Source organism: Budorcas taxicolor, chromosome 1, assembly GCF_023091745.1.
Source record: "Budorcas taxicolor isolate Tak-1 chromosome 1, Takin1.1, whole genome shotgun sequence".
In the NCBI taxonomy this organism is placed as follows: Eukaryota; Metazoa; Chordata; class Mammalia; order Artiodactyla; family Bovidae; genus Budorcas; species Budorcas taxicolor.
Window position 1 is genome coordinate 10,650,046 of NC_068910.1, and position 19,929 is coordinate 10,669,974.

General features: G+C 55.7%; 2 protein-coding genes across 2 annotated transcripts in view; both read right to left on the reverse strand.

Moving 5' to 3' along the window:
- The window catches only part of NPRL2 (NPR2 like, GATOR1 complex subunit), a 130,619-nt gene that overhangs the window by 86,046 nt on the left and 24,644 nt on the right, over positions 1-19,929 (reverse strand). The window lies entirely within an intron of this gene.
- Positions 1-19,929, reverse strand: part of CACNA2D2 (calcium voltage-gated channel auxiliary subunit alpha2delta 2) — a 137,533-nt gene that overhangs the window by 70,247 nt on the left and 47,357 nt on the right. The gene's annotated exons all lie outside the window — the stretch shown is intronic.

The window sequence follows — 19,929 nt, forward strand, 5'->3', positions numbered from 1 at the left end:
CACACGCATGTGAGGGTGTAAATCTGAGAATCAGCATCTGTGTGTGTGAATGTGTGCTATGGCTCAACACACACCCATCTGTGTGTACGAGCCTGAGTGTTGGGATGGGGTGGGGTTAGGGCCGCTAGATGAAGCCCGGGGGCTGTATGTGAACTGTGGAAGCAGGTTCCCATGGGCATCTTTGTTCATGACAGGGGTCTTAGGTGTGTGCACGTGTGTGTGTGTGCGCGCGTGACTGTGCACTGTACACCCCTACATGTGCCTCTGAGCCTGAATGAGCCCCTGTGTCCATCCAGGTGACCCCAGGAAATCTGTGCTGCAAGCTGGCTCCTTCAGCACAAGGTCACGGGCTGGTCACCACGACAGAACCGGGGCCCCCAGACTTTGCCATCGGGCTGTGCAAAAGTGGAGGGATGTGGAGAGACACAGAGAGGAGGCGATGAGGAGGCGATAAGGAGGTGGGAGAGGCTGCTGATGAGAGACAGACAGGCGGGGGAGATAAGGTCGGGAGAGTGACAGGCAGAGTAGGCAGATAAAGGCCTCTGGCATGTGACAAGGGGAGGAGGTGGGGGACCGGGTGCCTTCAGAGCCCCGGCCCCGCTGCCCAGCGGGCCCCTGGCAGTCCAAGGGTTAAAGCAGCACTCAAAGCTGGCTCAGGCAGTCTCCTCCTCCCACCACCCCCACCCCTCCCGGCTTCTCTTTTCTTTTTGTCCTTCTCTTAGAACAAAATAATTTGTGGTGAAGTCGCTCCTTCCCACAGAGCCGCGGCGATTACAGGGAGAGTCACAGGCCTGGCTGCACGGCCAGGCAGGAGGGAGGCCCCCAGTGGGTGCCAGGCAGGTTGTTTACGGGGCTCCCCAGGGCCTGCCTCAGGCCACAAGCCCCCGGATGGAAGACAGTGGTGGAGGCAGAGGCCAAGCAGGGGTCAGAGCCTGGGGGGGGGGCGGTCACTGAGAAATGCAGGGAGGCCAGAGCCCAGGGCCCACTGCGGGAGAAACTGAGGCTCAGAAATAGGAGAGGACAGGACAAGGCCACACGACTGTGAGGGGCCAAGCCAGTCATCCGTCCTCCCTGACGTCTTCCTAGGTTTCAGGACATGAAAGATACACACCCTTTCCCAATCCTAGACCACTGCCCCCATGTGTGTTGAGGCAGCCACACTGGCTGAAACTTCTGCTGAGTGCACCCCGGCCAGCTGGCGTCAGCAGGGGGCGCAGCCGCCTGGCTTCTCAGGGCAGGGGATGAAGTTCCCATATCTGACTCCCCGGTCAAGGTCATTCCCTGGCGCCCCAGCAGTCAGGGCTGTCCATGGTGGTGGGGGCCCTGGTATTGGAGGGTGGACCGTGCAGCCTCCTGACAGCTCGCCTCTGGGAAGCCAGGGGTCCCTCCCCTCTGGGTCTAGGATGCCCCTGGGCAACCTGGCGTGGCGCTGAACCAGGGCTCAGGGGCCGCAGAGAGAGTGGGTTTCCAAGTGGCAGGGTCTCACCCAAAGACCGTGACAGCAGATACAAGGGCTCAGAAGCAGGGACCCTGTTAAGAAATAGCCCATCTCAGTGTCCAACCTGTTAAATGAGAGAATGGCAGTCCTCCCTTCACATGCTGATGAAGGACCAAAAGACTCATGCCACGAAGAGCCTATATTAATTTTCGCAGTATTACTGCTATTGTTTAGGATCACCAGAATTCTGCAGATGGAATCATAGTTCCATCCCTGCCCCTACTGTCCTGGCTAGGTCTGAATACTTAGGATCCAAAGCCTTCGGCTCCCACTGCTGGGCAGGCAGCCTTGGTCTCCCCAGGTCTGCCCACCTCCCATCCCACCCTCCCTCCCAGGCCTCCTTGGAGGCCCCTCCTTGGAGCACCCCTCCCATCAGTCAGCCTGTCTTTGTCTCCATCCTGGCCTCAGCCACGGTGGTGATAACAGGGGGGCCTAGACACAGGGATGCCTTGGACAGTATACAGCCATAGCCACCTCCCTTCCATCGGCCCCAGGCACTGGGTCTGTGTACAAAGGAACCACCAGCCAATGCGTGTGCCCAATTCCATGTTCAGGAGAAAAGCTCCAGGGCAAGCACGACCTAGGTCTGATTTCTTCACCTCCTCCTGCAGGTGTGCCATCCTTTGCAGTTTGGGGCCACACCTGCCATGCTTTCTTTTTGGGTCTACCCAAAGATACACCATGACATCCTTTTCTCCCCCTATTTTTTTCGGCCGTACCATGCAGCGTGCAGGATCTTAGTTCCCTGACCAGGGATGGAACCGTGCTTCCTGCAGTGGAAGCGCAGTGTCTTAACAACCGCTGGACTGCCAGGGAAGTTCCCAGCATGATGCCCTTCTGCTGGGTGCTGGTGCCAGAATTCGAGGCCGCTCCAGCTCACTGAATTGGCAGGTGCACTCAGGCCTCTGGGTCCCCGGTGCCACACCTCTGCTCACACTGTGGCTACCTCCCCTGCCTGCCTACCCACATCCTCCCTAGAGTGAGGGTAGGGCAGTGGGCAAGAAGGAGTTTCTGGGGAGATGAGGGCACAATTCCAGAACCGCAGGGACTGGATGAGTTGAGCTCTAGCTAAGTCTGTCTCCCAATCCCAAATGAGCCTCTGAGAGGCAAGAGCCCTCCATCCTCCCATTCCAGGTGCCTCACCCCTCTCAATGTCCCCCTGGACCTGCTCCAGCTGTCCCCATCCCCTGGGCTGGGGCCCTGAGCTGAACCCTGTGTCCCAGAGATCCATGAGAGACAGCCCAGCAGATGGTCCCACCCCAGGGGAGAGGTCATCCCCCTACTGATGCGGCCCAGGGAGTGCTTTCCACCTGCAGGCCAGCAGGAAGTCCAGGAGGGCCCAGGGCAGCTCCAGAGCACCAGCCTGGCTGCCTTCAACCCCAGGCACTAGGCCTGGTCCCTGGCGCCAACTCGGAAGCAAGAGAAAGAGCAGGGCTCACCGGGTGCAGGGCCTCAACAGCCACAGCAGGACTGTGTGCCCGCTGGTGTCCTTGGCCCAGAGAGCTAATTGGAAAAACCCAACGACTCCCACAGCAGCGCCGCATGGCCCCCAGCTTGGCGCAGGCAGCAGAGCAAGGAGAAAGAGACGGGGGCCAGCAGGTCTACAGGCGGTGACAGCTCCACGCCGGCCGTGACAGAGGAGGAAGAGACAGGGGCTTCATCCCCCAGAGGAGACTGTGAACGGCAGTGGGACAGGGCAGCAGACTAGGGCACAGGCTGGCTGGGTCCAGGGGCACGTGCTGGGGAGAGCCGGAGACACAGCCACAGAGGTGCTGAGTGACAAGTCAGGAGGCGGTTTGCAGCCCCTCTTTCGCAGCAGTTCCCGGCTCCTCCACCCTGTACCACCACCCATGGCCAGTGGTGATCTTCCACCCCTTGAGGGCACCCCTTATCAGTGACCAAGACCTGTCCTTCCATGTCTCTCATCTCCCTCCCACCCACTTCCCACAGCACCCCCACCCATGCCCCCCAGTGTTGGCTTCAACCCCAACCCTCTCTCAGCTTTAGTTAATTCTTTTGTGAAGTAGCACGTCTGGCAAGCTTGCCTTCTGGCCTCGGGAATTCCAGGGCCTGTAGGGGCCAAGGCCCCTTCAGGGGCCCCAGGGACTCTGCCTAGCTTCCTGCTCTCAGAGGTGTCCACACACAAGGGGGAGATGGGCCTGGAGGACACTTGGAGGAATAGTGACCTTGGGCAGGAAGCGTGGATGCTTGCAGGGGCAGATGGAGCCAGCCTTATCCTCCCAGCTCCAAACAGTCCTGCCTGGGAGTGGAATAAATGCTGAGGCACCTGAACACGGGGCAGCCACACAGGAGACAAAAGGCCCAGGACCACTGACCTGGACAACCCCCCATTAGACTGTTGAGGCATTTAGCTGAGTCCCATAGAGTCAGCAGCAGTGGGGCCTGGACCCAAGCCAGCACCCAACCTGCCCAGGGAGAGGAGGAGGGTGGGAGAGATGGATACAAAAAGGAGGGCAAGGAGTGCAAGGGAGAGGATGGGAAAAGAAGGAAGAGGGGCTACGGAGGCCGGAGAAACAGCCCTGTTTGCCGTGTGTTGACTCTGGCCACCCAAAGGCCGGCTGCTTCACACACTTGGCCTCCCTGATATACAAACCCTGAGGAAGGACCATTCTGATGATACCGGATTAGCAGGCAGGGGACTGAGGGCCACACAGGACAGGTCACACAGCTGCTCAGATAAGAACGGCCACTCTTATCCAGAGTGCTTGCTTTAGGTCACGCTCTCTGCAGTTCTGTTCCCTGCATTGACCCCCAAACTTGAAAATAAGGCGCAGGGGATCAGCTGGGAATCTGGGCGGCCTAAAAGGGGCCTGGGGGACTCAGAGTGGCACTGGAAGCCCGAGGCCCACGGAAGGCAGGAGGCCATTCTGCAGGGGAGGAGGGTGGACGACCAGCAGAACCAACCTGCTCGGCTAACCAACCACCCAGCCCTGGGAGTAAAAACAGGCAGGCGTGTGAGGCTCTTCTCTGCAGCGAAGGTGAACGGGCCCTAATCTCTGGAAAATTAAATCAGAAAGAAAATGGAATGAGAAAGATTTGATGCAGGCTGGGCCCTGCTGCTGCCTGACTCCTCAAAGGCTCAGGCTCAGCTGGGGGTTCAGCTGGGTGCTCCGGCGTCCTGCCCCACTTCCCCTGCCCAGGGCGCTGAGCAGGGCATAGGCAGGTGGGGGGAGCTGAACCCCAGGATATGACCTTCCTGGGGGATTTGCTATCCTCCAGCCCCCTTTAGCCACGTCTCAGTGTCTGGTCCCTAGTAATGAAAGGAGCAGCTGGGGGGAGCTTTAACTGTCCAGCTCTCAGGTCAACATTCCTAGAGATGGTGGGCTGGCCTCCCTATACCGGACTCCGTGGGCAAGCAGTGGGAAGGCTGCAGGATCTGGGCTTGGAGACAAGGGCCAGCTGCTGGAAGGGGTACACTTGTGCCAGGGATCAGGGAAGCCTTAGGTGGGAAGATAGAGGGCTTTCAGTGGCCCAGAGATCCTGAGCTGGGCCCAGAGGGAGGTGAGGGGATGGAGGGACTGGCAGTGACCAGCACAGGGGCCCCAGTCAGTCAGGGCAATGCCGGCCCCTGCCCTCACCCCCACCAGGCTGCTGCTGCACCTGTCTCCTCCCTTCACGGAGAAATCGAGGGTGTTGACATAGCTGCTAATAATCACCCTTGAAGACCACAGGGTGGAGGGAGTAGCCAGCCACCTGGGCACCCTCCTACTGAGGGAAGATCCTGGATAGGCTCCACAACCGGGACGTTCCCCACGTCCAACCACCCGCGAGCCCCACAGCCCTGTTCCTCTGGGGCTGCCCACACCAGGTGCATGAAAAGCCTGACCCAGCTGCTCTGGGGACAGGCCCTGGACTGTGTGTGTGGCAGAGAGCGAGCTCTCTGGGGCAGGGGTTGTGGCCCCCTCTGGCCTTTCTGGAGTGGGGTTTACAGTAAGGCAAGGGCAAGGGGCCCCGGAGCCTCAGAGCACACAGTCGGTGCACTGGTGGCGGGTTATGGGCCACTCGGCTGCATGCTTCATCAGCTGCTGACGATCACCAGCTGCCACATTAGGGTCCCATGTGGTCCTGCCACGCTGCCACCATCCTGCGGTGGGTTGGCTCCACAGTTAGTCAGCTGTATGTGGTGTCATGTCATGTCACATACAGTTTCTATATTGTGAGGCTGGTTGTCATATCAGTAATAGCTAACCTTCATACAGGGACTTTCCGGAATGAACCCTCTGCTTAGAGAGGTTCGCAGATGCCTACCTGGGCCCCTGCAATAGGCCCTGCATGGGCTACAATGGAGGACACAAAGGCAGAATGGGAATGGGGAGGAGGCTCAAGACCTGGCCTCCTGGAGCAGATGACAATGCGGCCCTGCTGGGTTGGTGGCCCATTAGTGGCCCACCCCACCCCATATCCTTATATCCCTACTGGGGTGCTCATGTTCATGCCACAGGCTCTTCTAGGGGTCTCTGGAGCCTGGGGCAGCAGAGATGGGCCAGACCTTGTCCCTGTCCCCCTGGGACTCAGCATCGGAGAGGACGGATGTCCATTTGGGCTGCTAACAACAGAGGGGTGGTGGTAGGGGAGGTGTGTAGGAGACATCTGTGAGAGAGGCTGGTCTTCCAGGGTAGGATGGGTGGTGGGAGTGTCTGAAGGAAAAGACTGAGATGGCTTGTCAAAGGCCATTTGAGCAGAGCCTGAAGGGCTGGGCAGGAGTCCGCCAGACACAGGGGTGACTGGGGGTCAGGGACTGCAGGAGTAAAGGCAGGTGTTCTCAGGCTGGGAGCAGGGAATGGACTGCTCAGTGTCAGGAGCACAGACATGTGCAGGGAAGCTGGGGGCACAGGTTCTGATGGGAAGGGTCCTAGCTTCCCAGGTGGTAGGGGATGGAGTTGGGGGATCCTCAGGGAAGGAGGGGGCGTGGCCCAGATCCCAAGGTGAGAAGGCTCTGGTGGCTTCATGGCCCCTTGGCCCCCGAGATGAAGCTGCCAGGAGCTCTCAGAAGCAGATTCCCTTTGAAAAATTCACAGGGGCCTAAAGCCCCCCGCCACCACCCCCAGCAACGCCTCCCTGTTTTTAAAGTTAAAGTTTAGTTGACTGTCATCCATTACCGCAATTAGTACATTATGTCTAATTATGCAATTAGTGTAAAAAGTGCACTTGCTGCTGAGAATGGGAAATTACGCTGCCTCGTTACGCTGTAAAATCCATGTCATAAAAAGGCTCAATCTCTTGTTTTTCAAAAGACACAAAACCCAACACAAAACAATAAACCAAATCCTCCCAGTTGAGCTAGGGCCAGGGTGTGCCAATCTCTCTGCACTTGGCCCCCTGCAGACCCCCACCTCTGCAACGCGCTGTCCCACCCTGGCCCCGGGGCAAGGCAATGACCCGCCACCAGGGAGCACTAACGCGCAGCCCACTCCTAGCTGTGGCCAGTGTTTGCTGCTCTGAAACAGATGTGAATTTCTAAGCAGATTTTAAAAACCATGGCAATCCTGATTCTCCACCTGTTATTCCAGATCCAACTTTGAACCTGCTCTAGCATTAAGACTTGTATATCTTAGGTGAGAGTATCCTGCAGGGGTATGGTTTCTAAACAGCTCCAAGAGAGAGAGGCAAGGTTCCTGAAGGCAGCACTCTGAGGTTCCTAATGGTGCCTGTGGGGGAAAGAGGCATACTGCAGCTCAGGGGAAACTGGGAGAACTTTCTCACACTCAAACCCTAATAGCTTTGTCTGGATAGGCAGTGAGCTCCCCATCACAGGAAGTATGCAAGACCCCTTCTGTCAGAGATGCTTACAAGTGGTTCACCTCACACAGTAGCTGGGCTCTAGGCTGCCATAGTTAGATAGCAGCATCCCCATGGCTGCGTGTCTACACAAAGCTGGCCGTCTGTGACTCTATCTTCCCCAGGTTCTGGCTCTCTTGGTGGTCAAGGGGATATCTGGGGACAGGTGTTGGGGGACAGGGGAATCTGACAGGGAGTCTCCCTTCCACAGGGGTGACAGTGCCAGATGGCCAAGTCCATGGGAGCTGGGGAGGGGGCACACTCCTGTGTTACTTCAAAAGCAAATGCTTCACGGTCAGGTCTCCATGACCCACCACCCAGCTCCAAAGTCAGAAGTTACAGCTCTAGCGTGGCCCACTTAGTGCCTGCCTAAGAACCCGCCTCTCTGAGCCCCTTCCTTCCAGTTCCCACCACTCCTTGTGCTCCAGGTGCTTGATCCAGGCCTGGTGCTGGGGCGGGACAGGGTCACGAAGACTCCTTCCCAGACAGAAATCTGCCCTGGCCTCAGGGGTGAGATGCATGCACCTCCTGCAGCTGCTGCGGCCGAGCTCGGATGAGGTGTTCACAGAGCACAGAACTTGAGAGGCGGAGCCCCCAGCACCCTAGGGCCCATGGGGCGCTAGAAGCCCTCCAACGGCCCCCACCTGCAACGTGTACACCGACAGCTCTGGGCGCATTGACCGGTTGGTGCCGTGCACACCCCGATGGATGCACTTTCTGAGAAGGCAGCTGGATCTGGGGGAGGGACAGCACCTGGACCCTACTAGAGGGATACCTGTTGCCTATACTCAAGGTGTGGGGTCCCTGGACAGTTACAGCCTTCCAGCCTTTGTCTACTCGGGTGATCTTGGAGAGCAGGGGAATCATGTCATGGCCTGGCCAGGTGGGCACCTGCCATGGAGCCCCCTGGCCTCTTGATTTGGTCCATGAGAGCATCAGGATGCGGAATAGGGGGGTGTGTGTGACCCTGGACTGAATCAAACTACAGGCAAGATCTGGGGGCCCCTGCACGCTCCCCCTCCCTGAGCTGGGAGCCGCCGGCTGTCGAGGCAGCTGGGAGGGAAGCTGTGCCCAGCACGCCAGCTGGCACGGGGGAGTGCGAGTAAACATACCCGCACTTTCCCAACTCGCAGAAGTCGCCGGGTGGCGGCCGGCTGGTGTGGGCGCCCATGTTTACAGGGAAACAGATTGTTTGTGCCTGTGTCTGGGCCCCCTCACCGCCCACCCTGGCTCAGTTCCCTCCCGCTGCTCTCCACCCTGGGGCCCCGCCTTCCTCCAGGACTCCTCAGCCTCTCAATGCAGGAGGAAGAGGACAGCGATGATAGGCAGCCGCCCATCCCTGTGTGGTCAGACAGGGCTCAGCGCATAACCCACTGAGTCACAACAATTCTGAAAGGCAGGCACAGCCACTGGCCCCACTTTACAGCTAAGGAAGCGAGGCTCTGGTAGGTGGAGAAGCCGGCTGAGACTGTAGTTATGAATGGAGGAGCCAGTGATACTGGGCATCTCAGACCTCTGTCGTCAGTTCCAGGCTCCAGGGTCCCTCCATCCTGCCACCCCCGAGACAAGCCCAGTCCACCCTTTACCTGGCACCTTGAGCAACCCTGGCGCAGCGTGGACATGGACATGGCCCTCTCCTCGACACAACGGCCCCAGGACAGAGACCAGGGCCCAGCACTGGCCTGCCGTCGGGCCTCTTCAACCCCTTCACCTCCGAGTCTCTGTCTTTAGCTCCATATGGCCCACTGTCTCCACTCTCAGGAGTGAGAGAACTGGCAGGGTGGGGTGGCAGTCTGGGAGCCAGGGTGGGCAGAGGCTCCAGCGGACACTTGGTTGGCCAGGGAGGACTCTGACTCAAATTTCACAAAGCCAGGTGTTAGCAGGATCTCATCTAAGAGGGCTGTCCCTCAGTATAGAGTTGGTGGAAATTTACCCCCATAAATGTCCTCATGAGACAGATTTGATCCTGGGCCCGAGGCACAGTTTGAAAGCCAGGGAGCAAAGGATAAAGTCGGCTTCTTCTGCCTGCATCACCTCCATTCCAGTCCTCCCAACACTGATAGCCCAGGGTGGGCCACCCTCCTCAGGGGTTGGAGCACGGCACTCAGGGACTCCAGAGGAGCCAGAAACCCACCTTTCTCCAAGAGTCTCCAGGCAGGTTTCCTGGGTGGGAGGGCTCATCAGATTTTTCTTCATCCATCCCCTCTTCCCTCCCCCAGCTGTGACAAGGGCCCCAGGAGGAAACCGAAGTGCCAAGAGGGTCAGAATCTGTCCAAAGGAGACCTTCCCACTCCCGAGTCCCCTGCACTCACAGCCGAGAATTGGCTACATAACTGCAGGTCTGAGTTCCTGCCCTGCTCTTTACCAGACGCATGGCTTGGCATCAGCCTTCACCCTCAGCCAGGCTTTCTGGGGCATTCCTCAGAGATGAAAGGTCAAGTGCAAGGTGCCGCTGGCTTCTCAAGGGGCCTCCTTCCAGGGCTGCTCCCGAGGCTGCCCCACACTGTCCTGCAAGGCCTGACTTTCCAGGTCTCGCAGGCTGGAAATCTGCCCTTCACTGCTGAGACTTGCTGCTGAAGACATCGTCCAATAATGACAGTGCCAATTACAACGAGAGGCCCTAGGGCTGGCTGCTCTTGTGAAAACACTGGATCTTGGCATGTCAGGTACGCAGGATGGAGGCAGAGATGGAGGTAAGTCTGGGAGTGGCTGCGGCCTCCCACGGTGTTAGGGGCCCCTTTTGGGGGCAAGCTCATCCTAGGGCCCTGCCCCACACCCAGGCGCTCACTGTAGTTCCAGGTACGTGTGTCTAACCCACACACCAGCTCACACGCCACATCTACACCCAGGGCCTGGAAAGTTGTTTGCAGATCCTGCCCATGATTCACACTGAGGCTTCCGGAAAAGACACCACGGTTCGGACAGACCTGTCCACTGTCCCTGGATACCCTGGAAGGAGGCTCCATGAGAAGTCAGTAGCCCCAGGCCTGGATGAGGCTCTGTGGGTTTCTATCCACACCTCGAAAGGGGGTCTACAGCCATCTGAAATGTTTTTAGCAGTGAAACTTTTCTGGCCCCAGATGGTCGGGGCTACTTGAAGGTCATGTCCCTTAATCTTCCTGCTGGACAGGACACTGGAGAGGCCCCTAACAGCACAGAGGGCTCAGGGGCTTACTGGGGGCAAGGGCGTGGCCTGACAGGCAGTGGCCTCTGGAGCAGCATCCCCAGGAGGGCTGAGCCCCCTCCTCTGGTCCCAGTGCCCGAGTGTCAGGCGCTGACAGGCAGTGGGGACCTGAATCTCACTGGTGGTGGGTGTGCAAGCGCGTGTGGGAGGGAGCACGCCCATGCCTGGGCTATCTTGCTCACGTCCTGTCGGCCTCTTCCAGCTCCATCTTAGTCCCTCTCCTAATTTTCCTTTTTGTCTTATTTTCAATTTATAGGCTCTTCTTGAATTTTATGTATCCTTGTAAGTACCCTTAAATCTTCTGGAGGATAAGTTGGCAGCATAAATAAATAAACAAACAGGACGGAGACACTGAGGCCCTGCACATGCTGAAGATCCATTGGGGACAGGTATGCATTAGGGACGTGTAGGCACCAAGGACACGCACACGCGGGGGACACACGCCCAGAGGGAACCCATTCTCTCCGGTCATTAACAGGCTCTCCTGAGCCCTCATAGGAGGGCTTGAAAAATCCAGGGTGGTGACCACACAGGGTTTCCTAGAGCTGGGAGGCCAGTGAGCTCCATATCCACTGTCAACTGGGGCTCCTGGGCAGGCCCCGGCCCCTCTCTGTGCCTCAGTGTCCCCTCACCTCACTGTGGGGAAAGAGGGACAATCCTTGGCAGCCCCCTCAGCTCCAGGTTCTTTCTCCATTAATTCAAGAACCTCAGTGGCCACTGGGGTCAACATTTATGTTCACCGTGACTGTGCTCAATGTTTGCCTTGCAAATGAACTGTGCAAACAGGACCCACTGCTCAGCCACGAACAACACTGCGCGGGTCCTTGGTCTGAACAGTCATGAACTTCAAAGTGAGTGAGCTGTGCTCAGGGGAGACAGACACTGTGCCTGGGCTCCCCCTCCAGGTGGGCCACCTCCTTACTGCCCAGCAGACACAGAGATCCCCCTCAGCGATGATGCCAGGCTGCAGCAGACAGCTCCGGGGCACACATTCCCTCCTGTGCACATGGGGAGCAACCATGATTCGAATCAGCAGACGAGGCGGTCCTTCCTGACCACCCCCACCCACAGACAAGAGGATACAGGAACGCCACGAAAACAGTTGATCTCCTCACTGATAGTGGGTGAGAAAAAATTATCTCTCCCTGAACACTAAAAATAAAGCCCAGTCTCCTAAAAGCAGGGCCCCTCTCAGCTCATGGCTTAGAGAGGCTTTGTCGCTAAGTCCAAACGTAGATTTGCTGGAGAAGCCGAGAGCACTAAACCCTAGCCTGCCTCACCCAGGGGCTCAGCCTTGGGGTAAATTGGGGCCCCCCCGACCCCAACCACTGCAGTACAAGGCAGAGCAGTGAGCCCAGATGACACTGTCCAAGGTAGGCAGGAAGAGGGCAGCAGGAACCGGGTCCATATGCTGCTCGTGCCCAGCTAATGGGCTAACAAATGAGCAGGTCTCGCCTCTAAAAGGTGATGAATGAGCAGTTGCCCAGGAGAGCGGAGGGATGGGCCCCCTCCCCACAGCTCTGCTCAGGCTTGGCCCTGACTTGGCACCTATGGAGTGCCCAGCCCAGCCCCGAGACTCCCCAGGGGTGGGGTGGGGGGACTGGGGGTGACCGTGGGTATGAGCAGGGAGGAGGCCAAAAAGGGCATAAAAGGGCAGCCCCAGCCTTGGAGGACATCCCCAAACAAACCCAGACAGGGAGCCTGAAGTCTCCACTGCCTGGGCTGCTGTCATACTGTCTGGAGGGTGCCGCTGAGGAGGGAGGCAGACTGACTCTTCCTTGAGACTCATCCCCACTACACACACTGGGCTGGGGGCCATGGGAGCCTGTGCCCTAAGGACTGAACAGACTGGGGAGAGACCTGAGGCTGGTCCTGGGGGGGCCACCCACGGGCTGGGGCGCTGCTTCTCCCACAGAACTACAGGACTGTAGCCGCCTAAGCTCGCAAGGAGGAGACCGTAGGCAGAGGTGGGGAGCTGACTCAAGGAGGGGCCCAGGGCTCTGACTCAAAGCAGAGATCGGCCTCCAGTGAGCGGGTGAGCCCCCACTACAGAGGGGATCAGCCGGAACTGGCCCCTAGGCCCCAGCCAGTCCTCTTTGGTGAGGGAGTGAACCAAAGGGTCTTAAGTTTGACCTGAAAGCCCGATATCCTCAGTTTGCCCCCCAGTCATTATGCAGTCCCCCTCCTCTAGGTACTCAGGACATTTCAAGGGGGCAGGGTTTCTGCACAGTGACAGAGGAGTGGCCCGGCTCCCACTGAGAGCTGTCTGGCCAGGTGAGGCAGCTCCTGACCCAGGTCCTTTGTGGGCTCCCTGTCCAAACAGCCCCCAGCCCCCAGCTTGCACTGCCACCCCTAACAGCCCCCCCCAGCCCGCCCCCACCCATGTAAACAGAACCTGCCCGCTTTCTCCCAGGGGCTGCTAATTCCTCGCCAGAACTGCTCGGACGTGAAATTGGAGTGAGACAATGTGTGTTTAAGGAAATGAATCTTGCATCTTAAGAGGCTTGGGGAGCCTGCCCTGCACCCCCATCACCCCGCCCGCCCACCCCAAGCCTGGGAAGGAGCGCTTGGCATCAGGGAAGGAAAAGGCGGAGGTGACATTCAGTGCCAAATTAGCAGCCGCCACAGCCAAATATTGTACTTGCCTCCAATCTTCTTTTATTTTTCAAGAGAAAAGCCTTTTACAAAGTGAAAGAGGCTGTTGGAACACTAAGGCTGATGATCGTTTTAAAAGGCATGCCTGCCACGCGCGTGCCCATCTCAGAGCGTTCCCTTCCTCTCCGCATGCCATCTCCTCCTTGCCCACAGCCACAACCCCAAGGCGCCCGCCCCCACAGTCAGGCCCCACCACACCAGCCACACAGAGGACATTATAGGTGTTCTTGGCTAAAGTGACCCAGAGTCTCGGACCCTAGGCCAGTCTTGGACACGGGACCTGCCTGTGAACCATCTTATAATCTGCATGGGACCCTTGCAAGTGAGGGGTCATCTGTGGTGAGCCCATAGCCACCTGGCCTACAGAGGCCTCAACAGAAGTGTTGAGCCAGCGCCAGCTCCCATCACCTCTTTTATCCTGCTCCACTACAGGCTTCATAGGCCTCACTCTTTGGTCACTTTGTGGAACAAGTAATAACAGTCATCCTGGAGTCATCCAGCCCCCAGGATCCAGTCTGCCTCCATGGGCCACTAATTTCCTGACTCACTGAACAGGTTGACCTGCCCCTCCAGAGGAAACACTATTTTTATCCCTGAGCCCCTGACCAAGTGCTGGGTTGATCTCACTGATCACCAGGAGTCAGTCAAACTGGTTTTGATCAACAGGGAAGACTTAGCCCATGTTTCCCATTTATTCAAACCTGGACTGCCCCAGGCCCCAGTTCCTTTTCTAAGGAGAGGATGGGGAGGAGCCTGGTGGTTCCAGGGACTGGAGACCCCTGAGCCATAAGCCCCCACCTGGATGGTGACTGGTCCGACCCACATGTGAGCAGCCATGGCACCCTCACGGATCTGAGCCACCCTCTGACCCCACCCCTGAAGTCCCAGGAGGTGGGGGCCTGGCAGTGCCCCATTTATAGGAGAGGTCCAGGGTTCAGACAGCTCTGGGGACTTGTCCATGGCCTCCGCTGGTATCAGCACAACCAGGACGATCTGAGGTGGGAAGCACCACAACGTGGATGCTGTGGTGTCTGCCCAGACTCCCGCATCAGGATGAAGCCAAGATGCTGGCTGCTGATGGCTCTCGGCTAAGTCCCTGCCTGAGCAGAGGGAGCTGCCTCACCCACGCTCCGCTGGACATGCAGGTTGAGCGGAGGAACACAAGGTCTACCACAATGAGGGGTGACTCTCAGGAGTGAGGCCAGTTCCAGCCCCCTCCGTGGAACTGGCTGGGGCTTCTGTTAAGCCTTCATCCCAGTCAAACTTCTGCTGCCCCATCCTGCCTCCTTTGACCCTGATGTGGGTGGTCCCTGAGAGTACTCCCACAGTCAACCCCTGCACACAAACCCCCACCTCAGAGTCTGCTTCCAGGGACTCAACCCTGCCACAGCTCATGCTGGGAGGGGTCTCGAGGAGCCAATTCTGAAACAGGAGTTGTCCTGTTGAAGTGAAGGCTGCACCACAGTGGTTGGTGGAGTGCTGACAACCCTAGCGTGTGATAAAGGTGCGAATGATTGAACGTCCCCCCACTGTGAACCAAAATGGGAATACCTGTGGATGGGTGCCATGTTTCAGGTCTCGAGAATTTCAGGGAAATGTAATTATAAGGACTATGGAATGGGATGGCCGTTGCTGAGGGCTAGCAATGCTTTGGAAACAGACAATGAAAGGCTGAGTATGATTAATCACGGATTTAAGGTGAAGTGTGAAAGTCAGAAGCCCCCTTGGCAGGATATAAAAAGACTCATCTCTTGCAGCCCAAGGCAGAAAAAGCTGAGGGTCAGGCACAGGACTTAATCAGAAGAGTGACAAAGGTCCAGAGGGAGTTACAGTCTCAACTGCAGCAGGATGTCTACCCAAGGTGGAGACCCTGACTGGGGAGGAATGGGTCCCTGAGTTGTGAGGTGAGGGCATCTGGGTCACGGCCCTTGAGAACCCTGAAACCCACCCTGAACTCTCTGAGCCTACAGAAGTGACTGTTCCTCCTTATTAAAGGCCAGGGCTCCCCACTTGCTTAAAAATGATGACGAGGCCTCCCTGTTCGAAAGCAACAAACTCCCCTCCTTCCCACTCACCAGACAAAAACCAAGGCTTCAGTCACAATGAGAAACCCACAACTCCAGGAAGTGCTGGGCCTGCAAAGGGAGAAAAAGGGACTAGGTCCTGAAGGTAATATCGCATCTAGCCAGCAGGAGGCCTGGATCCTGAGGTTGCTGGATCAAGGGCAGTAGAAAAGAAGGTTGGATTATGGGAGAGGTTATTGATATGAACGGGCTTCCCAGGTGGCTCAGTGGTAAAGAATCTGCCTGCCAGTGCAAGAGACGCAGGAGACGCGGGTTCAATCCCTGGGTCAGAGGAGCCTAGTGGGCCTTTATGTCCACGGGGTCACAAAAGGGTCAGACACAACTGGGAAACTGAGCACCGTCCACCACCATCGATATGAGAGCACTTTCTAATGATACAGGATCTAACACCCCAGTGAGGACCCCAGGGGATGCTGGAAGTCTGAAAAAAGCAATGGCCCACACTAAGAGAAGTTGAAATGCCAGAACTCCCAGAGCAAAGTTGAGAAAGGGATCAAAGGCTTAGACAAGTGGACATACCAGAGGAGTTCTACTGCGAAAGGCCAGAAAGCCCCACATGACCATGTTCCATGGGCGGGCCCAGAGGACACCATTTACCACAGAGGAGGACTGTGCTGGTGAGAAGGGCACAAGCATCAGAGAGAAATTCAGTGGGGGCTGTCATCTGCTCTCAGGGTCAGCCTCGGAATCTGGCTCTATCTCACACACCAGCTGACATGCAAGGATCTCAGCTGAGTGAGGCTGAGAGTTCAAAGGGACGCTGCAGCAGGCTCAAGCCGAGGTGAAAGTGGCCCCGCAGCTCGGGCCACACGACGCAGTCAGCCCGATGGAACTAGAGGTATCCGTTCTGGGGAACAATGCTGTGTGACGTTTACGGCAGTTTCTAATAGCATCACAGGAGAGTCCTAGGGTCTAACAGAAAACTACACACTGTTCAGAAAGCATCTCTTGGATTGTCACTGGGCCCTGGCAGAGACCACACAATGCACGTGATTAAATGACCAAGGCATATTAAATGATCTGGCTTCTGTCACACCCATGAAGTCATGAGGTCTCGTGAGCCCAAGAGTAATCCATTTTAAGAAAGGAGGGGTGCACATCCTTGATCAAGTATGAGCTGGTCAGAGGGCACAAGCAAGCCACATGAACTCTTTTGTGACCCCATGGACTCTTTTGTGACCCCATGGACACTAGGCTCCTCTGTCCATGGAATTTTCCAGGCAAGAATACTAGAGTGGGTTGCCATGTCCTCCTCCGGGGGATCTTCCCGACCCAGGGATTGAACCCATGTTTCCTGCAGCTCCTGAATTGGCAGGCGGATTCTTTACCATTGAGCCACCTGGGAAGCCTGCTCACATCAATAACCTCACCCATATCCAACCTTCTCTTCTACCGCCCTCGATCCAGCAACCTCAGGACACAGTCCTCCATTCATTCACTACTGCTGCATGAATGCTCCTCTCTCAATTAAGACTGCATGGAGTGTGCGCAGGGGGAGTCCCTCATGACCAGCTGACAGAAGAGGGAAAAGACTGAGCTCAGTCTCAGACAGGTCAGTGGAGTATGTTGATGTGAGCTGAAAGCAGACACAGCTACGTTATACCCAACTTGGGATGGCCCTGAAAGACAGTGCTAAGCAGAAAGCCTCCCAAGGAGCGAAGCTCTGGGCAGCACACCTGATCATCCACTTTGTACGGAAAGGGAAGGGGCCTGAGGTAAGAATATGTAAACAGTCTCATGGGAAGTGACAAATGGCTTGGTTGGTTGTCAGGATGAATGAAGTCTGGAATATTAGGGACATATAACCCTGGTAGGCTTCCCTGGTGGCTCAGACGGTAAAGCGTCTGCCTGCAATGCAGGAGACCCGGGTCCTATTCCTGGGTCAGGAAGATCCCCTGGAGAAGGAAATGGCAATCCACTCCAGCACTCTTGCTTGGAAAATCCCATGGACGGAGAAGCCTGATAGGCTACAGTCCATGGGGCTGCAAAGAGTCGGAAGACTGAGTGACTTAACTTTCACTTTCATAACCCTGGTAGAGGCATGGGGATGGACCAATGGGCATGGGCACAAATATGAAGATCTCTGTACATTAATGCTTATCAGCACCACCAGGAAAGAGACACCAAATAACCAGACAAAATGACCTCATGAATTGCCATCAGTCAGCCTCTGTCATCAGTCACTCCAGGGCTGGTACAAGGAGTGTATGAAGAGAGTAGCTATGAAGGGACTATGCAAGGGCCCAAGACCAATGTTGATCTAGCTACTGCTGCTGCTGAATACCCAACCTTCCAGGAAGAGTCCAATCCTGAGACCCGAATATGGCACTACTTCTCAAGAAAATCAACCAACTATGTGGCATGTTGATTACACCAGACCTCTTCAACCTCAGAAGGGCCAGTGAGTCATTCTCAATGATATGATAACAGCTGGTAAGTTTTTCTTTCCTACATGAAGGGTGTTGACTATCCAAGAGCTTATCGAATGTTTGATCTGCTGACATGGGATCCCATGGGTTCCTTACTCCAGGGGATCCACTTTATAGCAAAAGAGGTGCTTCAGTGGGCATGTGAGCATGGGATTTGCTGATCCTATCATTTACCTCACCATTCTGAAGCCACCAGTCTCACAGTGTTGGAATGAAGGACTTTTTCCCCTAGTTACAGCCTTACTGAGATATAATTCACATCCCCCATGGTTAGTATACTTTTTTAAAAAGTATACAATTAAATGGTTATCTATTCACACTGTTGCGTAACCATCAACAACTCTAATTCTGTAACATTTTCATAACCTCCAAAGAAACCCTGTACCCCATTCTTGTCTCCCTCAAGCCCATGGCAATCACTACTTTGTTTCTAGTTTTTGTCTGTTCTGGACATTCCATATACACTGAATCATTTAAAATGTGCCCTTCGGTTCCTGGCTTCTTTCACTTAGTATAATGTTCTCAAGGTTCATCCATATGGTAGCATGTATCAGAAAGTGACTACTTTTTATTGCTGAATAATGTTCCACCGTATGGATATACCAATTTTGTTCATTTCTTCATCAGTTGATAGACATTTGAGTTGTTTCCACTTTTTAAATATATTACAAATAATGTTGCTATGAAGGTTTGTGTATGTTTCTATGTGGAATGGTCTTCTGAAGACCAGCAAAGCCACCATGTTGGAAATGGTATCCAGCGAGAATGGGGAGCTATCCTTGAGGACACAGTGTGTACCGTAAATCTAACTACTGAGTCCATAATAGCCAAGAATACACAGTCCAGGCAAAAGTAGGAGAGGCGTGGTTTCACTCCCCATCACTATTCTCCTACTTGGGGGAATTCTGACTTCTGATCCCTTCAATTTTAGGCTCTGTCAATCTACAAAGTTCTGGTTCCCGGAGAGGGAATGGTTTCACAAGGGACACGGAGTCCCACTGGGCCTTAATTTTCAGTGACGGGCCTGTCAGTTTAGGCTCCTCGGGCCAAGAGAGCAGCTGTCATGGAAAAATGATTCTCATTATCAGGAGAATATTCTTGGGCAGGGAAAAATATGTTGGACACCCTGGTGACCCACTGGGACCCCCCTGTCTAATTTCTCTTTTCTTTTATTTTTTGGCTGTGCCACACAGCATATGGGATCTTAGTTCCCCAACCAGGGATCGAATTCTTGCCCCCTAAAGTAGAAGCAGAGTCTTAACCACTAGACCACTAGGAGTTCCTCCCCTGTTTAGTTTTGATGAAGGGTGAACAAGGGCACAAGTCATGGAATGAGAAGGGCGTGGTGAGCAGCGGCTCAGACCCACCAGGGATGAGGGTCTGGGTCAGGGTGAAGGGAACCTAGGGAGGTGGGAGCGGATGGAGAGGATGCGTACCAATCGTGGCCTTTGTGTTGGAGGTCATAGCTCATTCCACTATTCTTCCTCTTCCAAGTTTCCCAGGAAAAGGGAACAATCATAATTCTAGAGCTAGTGAGCTCCCACATAGACAAATTTACTATATGAAGCTAGGGGTCCAGATGACTCAAGAGGTGGGCTGTTGTGGGTACTACTTCAGGATCAGTGCTCATACTCCAGATGCTGAGTCGATTTGGAACTGTCCCCTGACTACAGGGAGACACCTCATGCGTGGTCATGTCCCTTCCCTAGCAGCACCCTGCATGCAGTGACCAGGTAGTGCAGGGCACAAAAGCCAGGACCCCTGGCCTCAATCTAGGACCTCTCTAAGCAGCCACCCCAGACCAGGAGCTCTCCATGGTACTGGCTGAGACACCATTCAACTGCATTGTGGTCAGCCTCTCTCCCTGCCCAGGTTGGCTCCACATATCCCCTTACAAGTACGGTTTCTCAGAGCAGCCCCTCCCCTTAAAATAAACCTTCTGTGTACAGATCCTGGCATCTCAGACCCTGTTTCCCACTAACACCACCTCAGACAGGCTGTCTGTCCCTACCAGTGCCAAACCCTGAGCCAGCCAGGCTCAAGAAAACCCTGTGATGGTGGCTGTGGGACCGCCAGTCCTCCACCCCCACCCCACCAACTGAGGCCTGCCTTCACATCCTCCAGCCGTAGCATTCAGGTACCACCCCCTCAGGGGGGTACAGTTAAACGGTAAAGAAACCAAAACTCTAGGGGGGAACTAGCTCATCCAAGGACCTAGACATGGGAAGGGAATGATCAGAGTTTGAACCTCTATCTATCTGAATCTCTCTGACCACCATC